This window comes from Triticum aestivum, chromosome 7A (assembly GCF_018294505.1).
Source record: "Triticum aestivum cultivar Chinese Spring chromosome 7A, IWGSC CS RefSeq v2.1, whole genome shotgun sequence".
NCBI classification, from domain to species: domain Eukaryota; kingdom Viridiplantae; phylum Streptophyta; class Magnoliopsida; order Poales; family Poaceae; genus Triticum; species Triticum aestivum.
In genome coordinates, this window is record NC_057812.1 from 724015194 (window position 1) to 724029793 (window position 14600).

A 14600-nucleotide genomic window follows, 5' to 3' on the forward strand; every position below is an offset into this window, starting at 1 on the left:
AGAGCGCATGCATACCCCTATAACCTGCTGCCCCCTCCGACAGAGTGCCAGAAAAGGCCTCTAGATTGGATCTCATGGTTCTGAAAACTTGTGACGGCAGAAACTGTATTTCCTCAACTCCCCTAGGTTTCTTTGGATTTTAGAGTATTTATAGAGGTGGATATCAGTGGAGAAGCTTCCCGTGGGCTCCACTACCCATCAGGGCGCACCCTGGTACCTAGTGGGCCCCACGGGCATCCTCAAATTTTCTACTTTGGCTCCCTGGGTGTCTTCTGGGTAGAAAAAAAATCTCCAAAAAGTTTAGTGGCATTTGGACTACGTTTGGTATTGATATTCCGCAAAGTGAAAAACAAGCAAATAACAGCAACTAGCACTGTGCACTATGTCAATAGGTTAGTCCCAAAAATGATATAAAGTTGTTAGTAAATGAATATAAAACATCCAAGATTGATATTATAAGAGCATGGAACAATCAAAAATTATAGATACGTTGGAAACGTATCAGCCACGAGGAGATTCCCCACGGACATGCTGACACCCTAGACATAGTGCCGGATAATCTGTAATCAAGGGAGAAGAATGTACATGACAGTTGTGGACCATCCGCGGACAAACCACCTCTACCCGTTGTCATATCCCCGAAGTGCGGAAAATGAATATGTATAAGCCTGGCGAACGGTATCTATCAAACTCTATGTTGAAGACCCTCTCGATCGGTCTTCAAGTTCTGCATGCCAATGTGGTAGGTAAATCAAAAGAAGGTCAACATGGATACACGACCAAGGTCATAGAAGGTTATAGTTTCATCCAGGAGTTTCTGGCCGACAAAATTGATCTGGCCTTTAATGAGGTCATTCATGCAAATATCTTCTCTGTCAGCACAGTCTCCCTAGATTTAATGATGATTTGGGTACTTCATCGAGCTATAGACCCCCTACTCCTGATTGGTAAAGTGTCCTTACCAAATCCTTTTTACATGCACTGCCACAACCTAGAAACCACAGATAGCCAGGAGGTTATCTAGGACTACCTGTTCCCGTTCTTTATTGTCAATCATCCACCACTAGTAGAAAACATGGCTTTGGTTCTGGCCAGATCAGATCAATAGTCCCGGTCGTGTTACAAACCGGGGCTAATGTGAGTATCGTCCCGGTTCGAGCGGCTAGGATGCCGGCTGAGCCTCGGCAGGCATCAGTCCCGGTTCGACTGGGACCTTTAGTCCCGGTTCCAAACACCAACCGGGACTAAAGGCCCTCGCACTTTGGGTGCGTAGGAGCATGCCAAGTGGTGCGTCCAGCCACCGACATATGTTGCGTGCCGGACGCTCACTCTAGATTCCATTTTTATTATTTTTCTGTGTACGCTTTCGAATTTTGGACGGACTTTTTTTTCTATAGCATTTCAGTTCTTGTCAGGTCTTAGACAAAAAAATCCTTTGCTTCCCAAACACAGCTGGGCTTCACGGAAAAGTAAAAAAAATGTGCTTCCACGAGAAGCACATTCTTGGAAAAGAAAAAAAATGCTACGAGGTGTGCTTCTCGGAAAGGAAATCAAATGTGCTTTCACGAGAAGCACATATTTCCTTCTCGTGGAGACATGAATTTGCTTCTGTGAGTGTGCTTCTCGATAAGAAAAATAAATACAAGCTTCGCTTCTCATGGAAGAACAGATTGCTTCCACAAGAAGCACAACCGTGCTTCCCACTCCAGTATTTTTCAGGTTTTTTCATGAAAAAAAGTTTATCAAACCTTTTAAAATGGGATATAATTTGGAAGATCTTGACACGAAAAATCAAATGGTGAAAATAATTTTGGATTTAAACGCATGATTCAAGAGATAAAACATTTTGAATAAACAAATTTATGAAAAAAAGGAAAGAACTACCAGGTTGCAGTGCGCCAGTTGACAGCGCCTGAGAAGATGGAAGTGGCCTTTAAGCGGGTAACCCTTAATAGTGATTTTGGTAGGTCTCTAACCGCAAGAGTTATGTCTCCCGCTTCACGCAAGACTAGTTTCTGAGTCGATTAAAGTGCCCCGTAGGTGCACACGCGTATTGGATGGCGCAGTATCATGTTTCTTGGTCAGTCATTCGTTCAGCCTGTTCGTTGCTACATTTGTTCGGTTTTTATCTTGTTTTTTGTTTTCTTTTCTCTCTCTTTGGTTTTCTAATTTCTTTCTTGGTTTTCTTTGCTATACTATGTTTTTTTTTGCCTTTTTTGTTCTTCTTTTCTGCCTTTTTTTTGTTTTCATCCTCTTTTTCTTTTCTTTCCTTTTTTGCCAACACCCAGACGGGTACGCAGCAGGCCAACACCCATACCCAGTCTGCTGCACTAAGCACTTGGATTATATCCTTTGCTGTAGGTCTTTTCTCCATAGCAGGGTCCACACATGCTATGGCTATGACGATGCATAGTTCTACTTGTTGGCTATATTTTTCCATTGATATATACTTCGATGTTGATTTGAATTTGTTCCTCCAACTTCTAAATACCTACAAGTTTGCAACGGTAAAGCTAAAATGATGATATAGATGCAAAGGTTAGAATAGTTCATCTTAGATTCTCTATGAAATGCTGACAAGATGTAGCAGTACTGTGGGGGCTGTACAACCTGTGATAATCTCTGTGATTATAACACCCAGACTGAAGATATCTGCCTTGCTTGAGATTACACCTTGAAGTAAGTATTCTGGTGCCATATATTCACTGCAACATAATAAAATATAAGAAGAACTGCGAATGTAAAAAAAGAGATGCAAAGTACATGAAGAAAGAAAAAACCACAAAGGTATAAGAGCCATAGCTTACTGTTTCCTGCAGGATTATCAGTGAAGATTCGCATTTGCTGCACACCAAAGAGACTCGACAAACCAAAATCCACGATTTTCGGCATCATCATAAAGTCCATCAATATATTTTCTGGCTTAAGGTCCAGATGAAGGATACGGTATTCTTCCTGAAGGAAACACAAACCACTGCAAATTGCCTTGATTATCTCGTATCTCATATTCCACTCAAGGTCCAGAGATTCATCTGTATAAATTGCACTGTTCAAGATATCTTTCGATATTCCGATAAATCGGCCGATTTATCGCTTACCAGTGTCTGACCGATAAGATATATCGGCCGATAAATCAACCAATATGATGATAAACCAGCCGATATGCCGATAAACTGGCCGATTTACCCCGTATCATGGGTCGACCGATAAGTTCTCGATAAGCGATATCCCCAACATTGATAAATTGGTAACAAAATTTTAGGTAGAACAGAGGAAATTCTATACCTGTTCACTGATTACACTTTTGGTACAACTGAACTTAGTTTCGAGTGGCATGACTTTTCTAAAAAGTCATTTTCCATATGCATTTATTTTCCTTTCCATATATAACAGACTTCCTTTTATATGTGTGTGTTTGTGTGTGTGCGGGAAATGATACGCAGGACTAGTTTCACTTGATGCAGTGCTCGGTAGCTATAGCACCTGGTTAGACTAGTAGCTGACAAAATATTGCTTGAGTGATGTTCTGAGTAAACTTCACAAATGAATACAAATAAAATATATAAACTATGTATAATGTTTGGTCATCATACCGGAAATATGCCCTCCCCCGCGCCTCAGCCTCCCCTCCCCCGCGCCGCCCCTAGTGGGCGTCTCGGGGGCAACTCCCCCCGCGCCGGAGTAGCCCCTCTCCCTCCCCTCTTCCCCTCGCCGCCGCACGAGGCTACCGCCGGGCAAGGCCCATGGCGCAGCCAGGGACTACGGCGGCGGGGCATGCGCTGCTCTGGTTCACATCGGAGGGTCTTGGATCTGGGCGGCGGCCCCCGGCGAGGCCCCTTGTCACCTGCGGTGAGCAGTGGGGTAGGCGCGGTGCCGGCGATCTGGTCGGGTGGCCGGCGGATCTTCGGTGGGCTGGGACCTCGCATGGCTGCCCTGGTGGCTGGCGGCGTCAGATCTGGCTGCTGGCCATCTTCCCCTGCTCGATGCGTTTCACCCTCGACGGTCCCTGGCTGTGCAGGCGTCTGGCCTGCCTCTGGGTTGCGGGTGATTCTGGTGGTCGGGATCCAGATTAGGGGAAACCCCTGGTCGGCTCCAGCTGGCCACGGCGATGACGACGTCTGCGGGCGCCGATTTCTTCATGGAGACGCCGGTCGAGGTCTGCCCTTCCACACCCCACCACCTTGCTTCTCGGGTGAAAACCTAACTCCGATGGGCGGCGGCGGCGGCATCCTTGACGTCGTGACCTTCTTGAAGGCGTCGCCTTGAGGGCAGTGTGGTGGCGGGCTCAGTATGGGGTCGGTGACAGCAGCCGAGGATCAAGGGACCAGTGGGCGCCTTTTTTGGTGGAGCGGTGCTTCATCCTACACATTGATGACGGCGGATCTCAGCGGCGTGGTGCAGTGGAGACTCGGCGCCCGATGCGCGGTGATGGACTCGCGCAGGTGGAGGCAGTTGTCTGGCGTCATGGTGGCGTCGATGGCAGAGTGGCCTGACAAGGTAGAAGCCTCAATATCTGCTCTGAAGACGGACCCGTGGAAGATGGCGGCGACGACACATGTGAGTGCGTCAGACCAGTTTATACCCCAAACCCGGTATGTGGCTCGGATGGGGCTTCTGACTTTTGATGATAGGCTTAGGTGAGTGGTCCGGGTATTTGGCCCAGGTAGCACCCCTTCATCATATGGATAGGGGTAGTGGCATATGTTGCCAAAATGGCGGATTCAGGCATATTGTTGTAATACTTTGTAAGGTCCTCGAGAATAATCAATAAAGTGGCCGTATGCATCTCCTAGATGCAGAGGCCGGGGGTCATCCTCCTTTTCTAGAAAAATCATATCGGAAATATACTTGTCAAGGCTTTTGTTGCATACATACTCAAAGCAGAGCAACCTTTTCAGTATTTCAGCAAAAACATGCTTTCCACTCTGCTCTACCAATTCCCAACTTGATTCAGCACAGTAACCAATAAGTTGTACTAGATTTTGGTGCCTGATCGCTATAAGATGTCTGACTTCATCCTCGAACGTTTTATCGTCCAGCAGATGTATTTCAAAAAGCTTCTTCATGACAATGATTTTCCCACCCTTAAGAACTCCCTGTGTTTATCAGTTAAACCTCTCTTCATAGTATATACAAGTGTCTTTGATTCATTGCCGTTAATAATATTTGAAAAGTGGAGTAAACAAAATGGTCATACCTTGTAAACCACTCCATATCCACCTCTGCCAAGGTCCGATTCAGTGGAAAAATCACATGTGATGCCTTTCAAATTCTAGAGGAAGAAACATCGGTGTTGCTTTTGGATCTTGTAGCTTGTTCTACAGTTCATCACGTAAGATAGCCATTTCTGGTCACAGAAACCACCGTTTTAGAAAGAAAAGAGCAACTACAGACCCTTCTCGACAGATACTATGATGTGAGTTATTTACGTCTCAACAACTCAAACCACCATGTTAACTTTGATATTTACTAAAAGAAGAGTAGTCATCTACAGAAGGAACCTTGTTAATTCTTAGAAAACACCACGATCCAGCGGATCGATGTGACATGTAATCCCTAGGCATGATCCTGTTGAAAACAAGCTAGCTACTTCTGTGGATATTTGGCTTGATCAATACTACGAATAAACATGGGCATATTTCATCTACTAATTCTCAAGATCTGAGCGTATCAAGATAAAGATCGATCAAAAGGAGTCATGCAGACAGTAACAGTAAGAAGCTGGAGCACTGACCTCGACGACTCATAGCTGCTCAGAAAACATGTACTGTTCAAGTAGAATATCAAGGCGCAGGAAGACTATCAGACTGTCGATCTGCCTTTAAAGGCTACCAATTTAGATCTAGACCAAACGGAGTACACTTGACATTGACACTCAGCCTGGGGTCCGCACACTAATGACGGTAGGTTAGAGAGACCGGTCCAGCCACAGTATCTAGCCATGGTAGATGAGATTCCACAGCATGTGATGTGATGTATGACAGATCCTGCCAATAATATCCGGGGTAGGTGAGCATCAAAACACAAGAGATTTTGGTGACATCCTTTACAATTGCCTGCTAACGTTGTAACCCTGCAGTCAAAATTTCAAGAGTTCAGATCCTGAGTCATAAGGATTCCTAACAGTACATGGAGGGGAACAGCAAATGTAGATTCTTAACAGCAATTGCTCACTTCATCTTACCCATGGTCCATGAAATAGTCTTGCCTGGCCCGGGGTCTGTATGCAGAGCATCTATTGTTCATCCAACTACCCTTTCGGCTTCTCAATCATCTTCATTTCTGCAATGAATGTTCAATGGACCGACACAATGATTCCATTGACCACTTGTCCACATGGCAAACGCCGGGTTCGGGTGCGGGTAATGGTGGCCCAAACCCATGCCCGTCTCGATATTTTTACCCAAATCCGTACCCGCACCTTGGCTTTCAAACTGTTCTCATACGCATACCCGTACCCACACCCGCACCTTGGGTTTCAAACTGTTCTCATACGCGTACCTGGCAGGGTGCAGGTAATTCCCGTGGGTAAAAATACCCATCTCGACCACCTTACCCAATTCAAACTTCACCGGTGAAATAGAAAGTTGAACCATTAGCATTGACAACTAGTAAACATGTGGAAATGGGATCACTTGAAGAAGAGGCTTGCAACGGTGGGTGAAAAAGGGAAATGAAAACTACCTCTAGTCAGTGCCGCCGAAGAAGCTCGCAGTACCGCGTCACGGTGGTGGAAGCAGCTCCGCACTGGGTGGTGGAGGAGGGACGTGTACGGCAGCGTCCCATTGCCACCACATCGCAGCCGTCGCGAGGGGTGTCTGCCAGCTTAGGAGGAAGAAGCGCCTCAAGGAAATGGGCTAGAATGCAACATGCAAGATGGCAACATCGTGGCCCAGTTCGGCAAGTCGAAGGCACCTGGCCATTTTAAGTTCAACAGACAATGGGTACCGACAACCCGCGAAACGGACGGGTAATAACCCTATTAGGGTAAGGGTTTGGGAAAAATAAATACCCGTGTGTTATAAATGAGAAAACTCGTACCATCAGATAAGCCAGATATGGGTACGGGAAGGCAATACCCATAGCCGCGTACCTGCATACCCATATACTAATACCTACTAATACCTGCATACCCATGTATATATGTGTGTATGTGTGTGTGCGTGTGCTCGCGCGCTGAAATGTTGAAGTAAACATACAGAAATATTGTGGATAAATGCGGAAATGCTGAAACATACATGGTGAAGTGTGAATTAGGTAAGGTGGTCAAGATGAGTATTTTTGCCTACGGGTACCCGCACCCGGACAAATATGGGTACGGGAACAGTTTAAAACCCAAGGTGCGGATATGGGTATAGGTTTAGGCAGAAAATATCAAGACAAGAATGGGTTTGGGCGACTACCCGCACCCAAAACCCGGGGGGTGCCATCTTGATTCCATCCTTTCATCCCAGCCCCTGTCCATGCGTTCCTAAGCCAAGCCATTCTTGCATGTATCAGCTCGTCCCTGGCCATGTATTCCGCAGCCACACATGCAATACATCTTCTAATCGTCTAGCATAATTTGCATACTTTCAAGGGAGAGAGCGCGGTGACGCAGGTTGTCATTGGGGACTTTGTGAGAACAACTAGACAGAGATAGTCAGATAGACTTCCACACTTTAAAAGCCATTTGAGTGTTAACCCAACCTAGCATGGGTAAGCCAACCGGAGAGAAACAGATCTAGAGTGGTGCCTGCCAGTTGATGATAGAAGCCATGGAGCTCAAGAACACCACCACAACGCTGGTCCAGCGCTTGAGCAGCCCCGAAGCTCGGCTGATCCGCGTAGAAGTTCTGGTCCTCTTCAGCACCTTGGCGTGGGTTCTCCTTGAGCTGTTCGGCTCATTCCGCCGGCGGTATAGCCATGGGTTCTTCCGCCTCCTCGTCTGGACAGTGTACACACTGTCCACTGTGCTGGCGCCCTACACCGTCGGCCTGCTGCAGGCTGGTCCATTCCGTGACCAGACGTTTGTCCTCTGGGGCACCATCCTCCTCCTGATACAAGTAAACCCTGTCTCCCTCTCTGTCTACAGTATCCAGGATATTGAGCAGAGGAAAAGGATGCTTGTGCAGCAAGTCTTGCAAATCATTCTGGTGCTATGGCTGATCATCAATGGGAGTGGTGGCAACAAGAGTTACAATACTACCATATGGATTTTCTATATCCTGAGCATCATTTTGACATTCAGCAAGTTTGGGAATTTAAGTAAGGCAAGCAAAAAGGGAGGTTTGGTGGCGCATTCTAAAGTGATTGCTGATTACATGCTGGTTGAGCATCAGCTTGCTCCGGTCTTCAATCCATGCACTATGGAAGGGTACAGCTACATATTTCACGGGGAAATGGAATTGACTTCCCTGCTTCCAACCGCGCCTGACTACAGAGTTGTGTTAAAAGAGGTAATCAATTCAGAATACATCACCATTGATTCTGTTTGGCGATGGGTCGAGTCTCACAGCTTCAAGCACAAGCAAACTGCGGAAGTTTACAAGGATACTGCGCTCTCCTTCACATTATCCAAACTGTTGAAACGGAGATTCTGTGGCTACCGACTCAGTGAAGCCGGCCTTGAGAAGACACTGCATCTCGTTCTTCATGGGCTCCTCTCCGAGAATGCCAGCTACGTTCGTGCTTTTCGTGTTATCGAGGAGGAGCTGTCATTCATGTATGATTTCTTCTATACAAGGATGGAATTTTACTGGGGGAGGTGGGGCATGTCAGCAGTTGCTACATTGTTTGCTATTGTTTGGAACATCATTTCCGGAGCACTCAGCAGACACTACCATCGTAGTAATTTGGAACAGAGAGTCAATGGAACCGATGTTATTCGTTGGGTTACCATTGTTTTGCTTGCCAGTTTAGCTTTGATAAACTGCACGACAACATTTATATCTCCTTCTAGGATGTTAGTAGTGGATGACATCCGGGAATACATTACCAAGTCACGAACAAAACTGTAAATGAGAGTCCCACAAGAGAAGGTACTTGGGAAAGAAAGCTTGGGCAGTACTCTCTGTTACTCAACTTCGACTATGATCCATGGAATGCACTGTCTTTTCTGTCACTAGGCTTGCTCGATGCAACAAGAAAAGGACAGAAGTCTGACAAGAAGATAAAACTGGCAGATACAGTCATCATCCGCATCCTCTCTCAGTTCAAAAAGAACAACGGCAAGCTAGAAAATGGACAAGCAGCACTTGCTAGAAATCAGCTGGGAAGCCAATTCTCATGGGCCTGCAACTTGCCAACACACATCCACACAATCCTTGTATGGCATATCGCCACAACCATCTCCCGGAACGAGCTGTCGCTGAAGGGCAACGACGACCTCCTTGTTGCCGTGAGACTGTCGGATTACTGTGCCTACTTGGTAGCTTTTGTTCCCGACATGCTGCCTGGTCATCGGCTACGACACACGACGCATCTTCGACGCTGTGGTCATGGAGGCTCGGCAGCGCCTTGCCGGATGTGAAACTCTGAGTGGTAGGTATGAGAAGTTGATCACAGGCTTGCATGACGACGATGGTACAATCCTATATAAGGGAGCCGAGCTTGGGAGGCAACTTAGAGATAATGTTCCTGATCAAGGACAGCGTTGGAAGGTGCTGGCTGACTTTTGGGCAGAGTTCATACTCTTCCTGGCGCCATCGGACAATGCGGACATCCATGCAGAGATGCTGGCCACCGGCGGGGAGCTCATGACCCATCTTTGGGCACTTCTCACTCATGCTGGTATTCTGGGGCGGCCCTCTTCCTCCTCTGGGATAGACCATCTGGGAGGGTTTAATGGTACCACTGCACAAGAGTCTGTGGTTTGATTTTGCGGTCTGAAGCTTATGCTATCTTTCGTCTGCTTGTGTAATTGGTTCACTCTGTTTGTTCATCCTATAAAAAGTTTGGAATTTCAGGAGTCCACGTGTTCGTCCTGTTTAATGATTGAGTTATATTGCGAAGTTTATGCTATCTTCTACTACTAATATGCTTGAAGATTGACCACAACTTTGGTCTGTAATAGAGCTGTAGACTCTTGTTCTTTTCAGTTTTGTAATATATATACTCCAAGAATTTGAAACTGCTGGGTGGTTCATCATTCCTGTTCTGTTTATTTCACAACAAGTGACGTATGTTAGATGAGACCAGCCTTTTAGGACCCGGGAGTCTGGACTCCCTCTTATCATAACCATCCATGTACAATAGGAAACGTTGAGATCTGTGCCATGTCTAGAAACGCCAGTTGGATTAGCAGCCCCATACTTTTGTAATGCCGCAATTTTACCAGTGTTTCGAGCGCCACGTATCATGCATGCGCTCTAGTGGATCACTAGGTCCCAAGAGCATCGTAGCCACCTACTGTTGGTAGGCTGTGTAGCTGCCATTGACAGATGTGACCAATCATCCCTTAGCTCCATCTCTCTCTCTCTACTCATTGTCACCCTCTCTCTCAGCTAGATGACAGATGTGATCACTATACGACTAGCCATAGTGAGAGTAACTTCAGCAGTAACATCGAGTCCAACTCAGCAAATTTGCTTTTGTGGTAGTGAGTTAATGAGAAGAGAGGTAGTAGTAGTAACTTAGCTAGTTACTGTAACATCACATGTCACAATGCAATATGAGTCTATAACCTAATAAATGAAGCTATGCATGTTACCACACTTATGTTACTACCCACTATGAAGGTAGTAACATAGTCTAGGAATACGTGTATGTTACTAATGTATGTTACTCTCCATTGTGGTTAGTCTAAAAAACACATGCATAGCCACGCCTTTTAGTCAGACTTTGAGAGAGCTTTTTTCTATTATTTTTAGTGAAAGAGAGCTTGTGAGAGACCCGAGAGAGACTGTGTTGTGCTTGAGCATGCATATGAGAAACAGTGACCACTGTGCAGCCTGTGCATACATGTCAGACACTTTAATAGGATACACAGAGCGCATGCATACCCCTATAACCTGCTTCCCCCTCCGACAGAGTGCCAGAAAAGGCCTCTAGATTGGATCTCATGGTTCTGAAAAACTTGTGACGGCAGAAACTGTATTTCCTCAACTCCCCTAGGTTTCTTTGGATTTTAGAGTATTTATAGAGGTGGATATCAGTGGAGAAGCTTCCGTGGGCTCCACTACCCATCAGGGCGCACCCTGGTACCTAGTGGGCCCCACGGGCATCCTCAAATTTTCTACTTTGGCTCCCTGGGTGTCTTCTGGGTAGAAAAAAAATCTCCAAAAAGTTTAGTGGCATTTGGACTACGTTTGGTATTGATATTCGCAAAGTGAAAAACAAGCAAATAACAGCAACTAGCACTGTGCACTATGTCAATAGGTTAGTCCCAAAATGATATAAAGTTGTTAGTAAATGAATATAAAACATCCAAGATTGATATTATAAGAGCATGGAACAATCAAAAATTATAGATACGTTGGAACGTATCAGCCACGAGGAGATTCCCCACGGACATGCTGACACCCTAGACATAGTGCCGGATAATCTGTAATCAAGGGAGAAGAATGTACATGACAGTTGTGGACCATCCGCGGACAAACCACCTCTACCCGTTGTCATATCCCCGAAGTGCGGAAAATGAATATGTATAAGCCTGGCGAACGGTATCTATCAAACTCTATGTTGAAGACCCTCTCGATCGGTCTTCAAGTTCTGCATGCCAATGTGGTAGGTAAATCAAAAGAAGGTCAACATGGATACACGACCAAGGTCATAGAAGGTTATAGTTTCATCCAGGAGTTTCTGGCCGACAAAATTGATCTGGCCTTTAATGAGGTCATTCATGCAAATATCTTCTCTGTCAGCACAGTCTCCCTAGATTTAATGATGATTTGGGTACTTCATCGAGCTATAGACCCCCTACTCCTGATTGGTAAAGTGTCCTTACCAAATCCTTTTTACATGCACTGCCACAACCTAGAAACCACAGATAGCCAGGAGGTTATCTAGGACTACCTGTTCCCGTTCTTTATTGTCAATCATCCACCACTAGTAGAAAACATGGCTTTGGTTCTGGCCAGATCAGATCAATAGTCCGCGTCGTGTTACAAACCGGGGCTAATGTGAGTATCGTCCCGGTTCGAGCGGCTAGATGCCGGCTGAGCCTCGGCAGGCATCAGTCCCGGTTCGACTGGGACCTTAGTCCCGGTTCCAAACACCAACCGGGACTAAAGGCCCTCGCACTTTGGGTGCGTAGGAGCATGCCAAGTGGTGCGTCCAGCCACCGCCATATGTTGCGTGCCGGACGCTCACTCTAGATTCCATTTTTATTATTTTTCTGTTGTACGCTTTCGAATTTGGACGGACTTTTTTTCTATAGCATTTCAGTTCTTGTCAGGTCTTAGACAAAAAAATCCTTTGCTTCCCAAACACAAGCTGGGCTTCACGGAAAAGTAAAAAAAATGTGCTTCCACGAGAAGCACATTCTTGGAAAAGAAAAAAAATGCTACGAGGTGTGCTTCTCGGAAAGGAAATCAAATGTGCTTTCACGAGAAGCACATATTTCCTTCTCGTGGAGACATGAATTTGCTTCTGTGAGTGTGCTTCTCGATAAGAAAATAAATACAAGCTTCGCTTCTCATGGAAGAACAGATTGCTTCCACAAGAAGCACAACCGTGCTTCCCACTCCAGTATTTTTCAGGTTTTTCATGAAAAAAAGTTTATCAAACCTTTTAAAATGGGATATAATTTGGAAGATCTTGACACGAAAAATCAAATGGTGAAAATAATTTTGGATTTAACGCATGATTCAAGAGATAAAACATTTTGAATAAACAAAATTTATGAAAAAAAGGAAAGAACTACCAGTTGCAGTGCGCCAGTTGACAGCGCCTGAGAAGATGGAAGTGGCCTTTAAGCGGGTAACCCTTAATAGTGATTTTGGTAGGTCTCTAACCGCAAGAGTTATGTCTCCCGCTTCACGCAAGACTAGTTTCTGAGTCGATTAAAGTGCCCCGTAGGTGCACACGCGTATTGGATGGCGCAGTATCATGTTTCTTGGTCAGTCATTCGTTCAGCCTGTTCGTTGCTACATTTGTTCGGTTTTTATCTTGTTTTTTGTTTCTTTTCCTCTCTCTTTGGTTTTCTAATTTCTTTCTTGGTTTTCTTTGCTATACTATGTTTTTTTGTGCCTTTTTTGTTCTTCTTTCTGCCTTTTTTTGTTTTCATCCTCTTTTTCTTTTCTTTCCTTTTTTGCCAACACCCAGACGGGGTACGCAGCAGGCCAACACCCATACCCAGTCTGCCTGCACTAAGCACTTGGATTATATCCTTTGCTGTAGGTCTTTTCTCCATAGCAGGGTCCCACACTTGCTATTGGCTATGACGATGCATAGTTCTACTTGTTGGCTATATTTTTCCATTGATATATACTTCGATGTTGATTTGAATTTGTCCTCCAACTTCTAAATACCTACAAGTTTGCAACGGTAAAGCTTAAAATGATGATATAGATGCAAAGGTTAGAATAGTTCATCTTAGATTCTCTATGAAATGCTGACAAGATGTAGCAGTACTGTGGGGGCTGTACAACCTGTGATAATCTCTGTGATTATAACACCCAGACTGAAGATATCTGCCTTGCTTGAGATTACACCTTGAAGTAAGTATTCTGGTGCCATATATTCACTGCAACATAATAAAATATAAGAAGAACTGCGAATGTAAAAAAAGAGATGCAAAGTACATGAGAAAGAAAAAACCACAAAGGTATAAGAGCCATAGCTTACTGTTTCCTGCAGGATTATCAGTGAAGATTCGCATTTGCTGCACACAAAGAGACTCGACAAACCAAAATCCGCGATTTTCGGCATCATCATAAAGTCCATCATATATTTTCTGGCTTAAGGTCCAGATGAAGGATACGGTATTCTTCCTGAAGGAAAACACAAACCACTGCAAATTGCCTTGATTATCTCGTATCTCATATTCCACTCAAGGTCCAGAGATTCATCTGTATAAATTGCACTGTTCAAGATATCTTTCGATATTCCGATAAATCGGCCGATTTATCGCTTACCAGTGTCTGACCGATAAGATATATCGGCCGATAAATCAACCAATATGATGATAAACCAGCCGATATGCCGATAAACTGGCCGATTTACCCCGTATCATGGGTCGACCGATAAGTTCTCGATAAGCGATATCCCCAACATTGATAAATTGGTAACAAAATTTTAGGTAGAACAGAGGAAATTCTATACCTGTTCACTGATTACACTTTTGGTACAACTGAACTTAGTTTCGAGTGGCATGACTTTTCTAAAAAGTCATTTTCCATATGCATTTATTTTCCTTTCCATATATAACAGACTTCCTTTTATATGTGTGTGTTTGTGTGTGTGCGGGAAATGATACGCAGGACTAGTTTCACTTGATGCAGTGCTCGGTAGCTATAGCACCTGGTTAGACTAGTAGCTGACAAAATATTGCTTGAGTGATGTTCTGAGTAAACTTCACAAATGAATACAAATAAAATATATAAACTATGTATAATGTTTGGTCATCATACCGGAAATATGCCCTCCCCCGCGCCTCAGCCTCCCCTCCCCCGCGCCGC

General features: G+C 44.9%; 1 long non-coding RNA gene across 1 annotated transcript in view; it reads right to left on the reverse strand.

The window, feature by feature from the left end:
* The window catches only part of LOC123149719 (uncharacterized), a 73796-nt gene extending 69240 nt beyond the window's left edge, over positions 1–4556 (reverse strand). Inside the window, exons 1-2 of the long non-coding RNA XR_006474820.1 lie at positions 2808–4556; positions 2611–2705 (exon numbers count right to left, since the gene is read on the reverse strand). This is a non-coding gene — a long non-coding RNA (uncharacterized lncRNA). The remainder of the gene's footprint in view (positions 1–2610; positions 2706–2807) is intronic.
* Positions 4557–14600: the final 10044 nt, after the last annotated feature.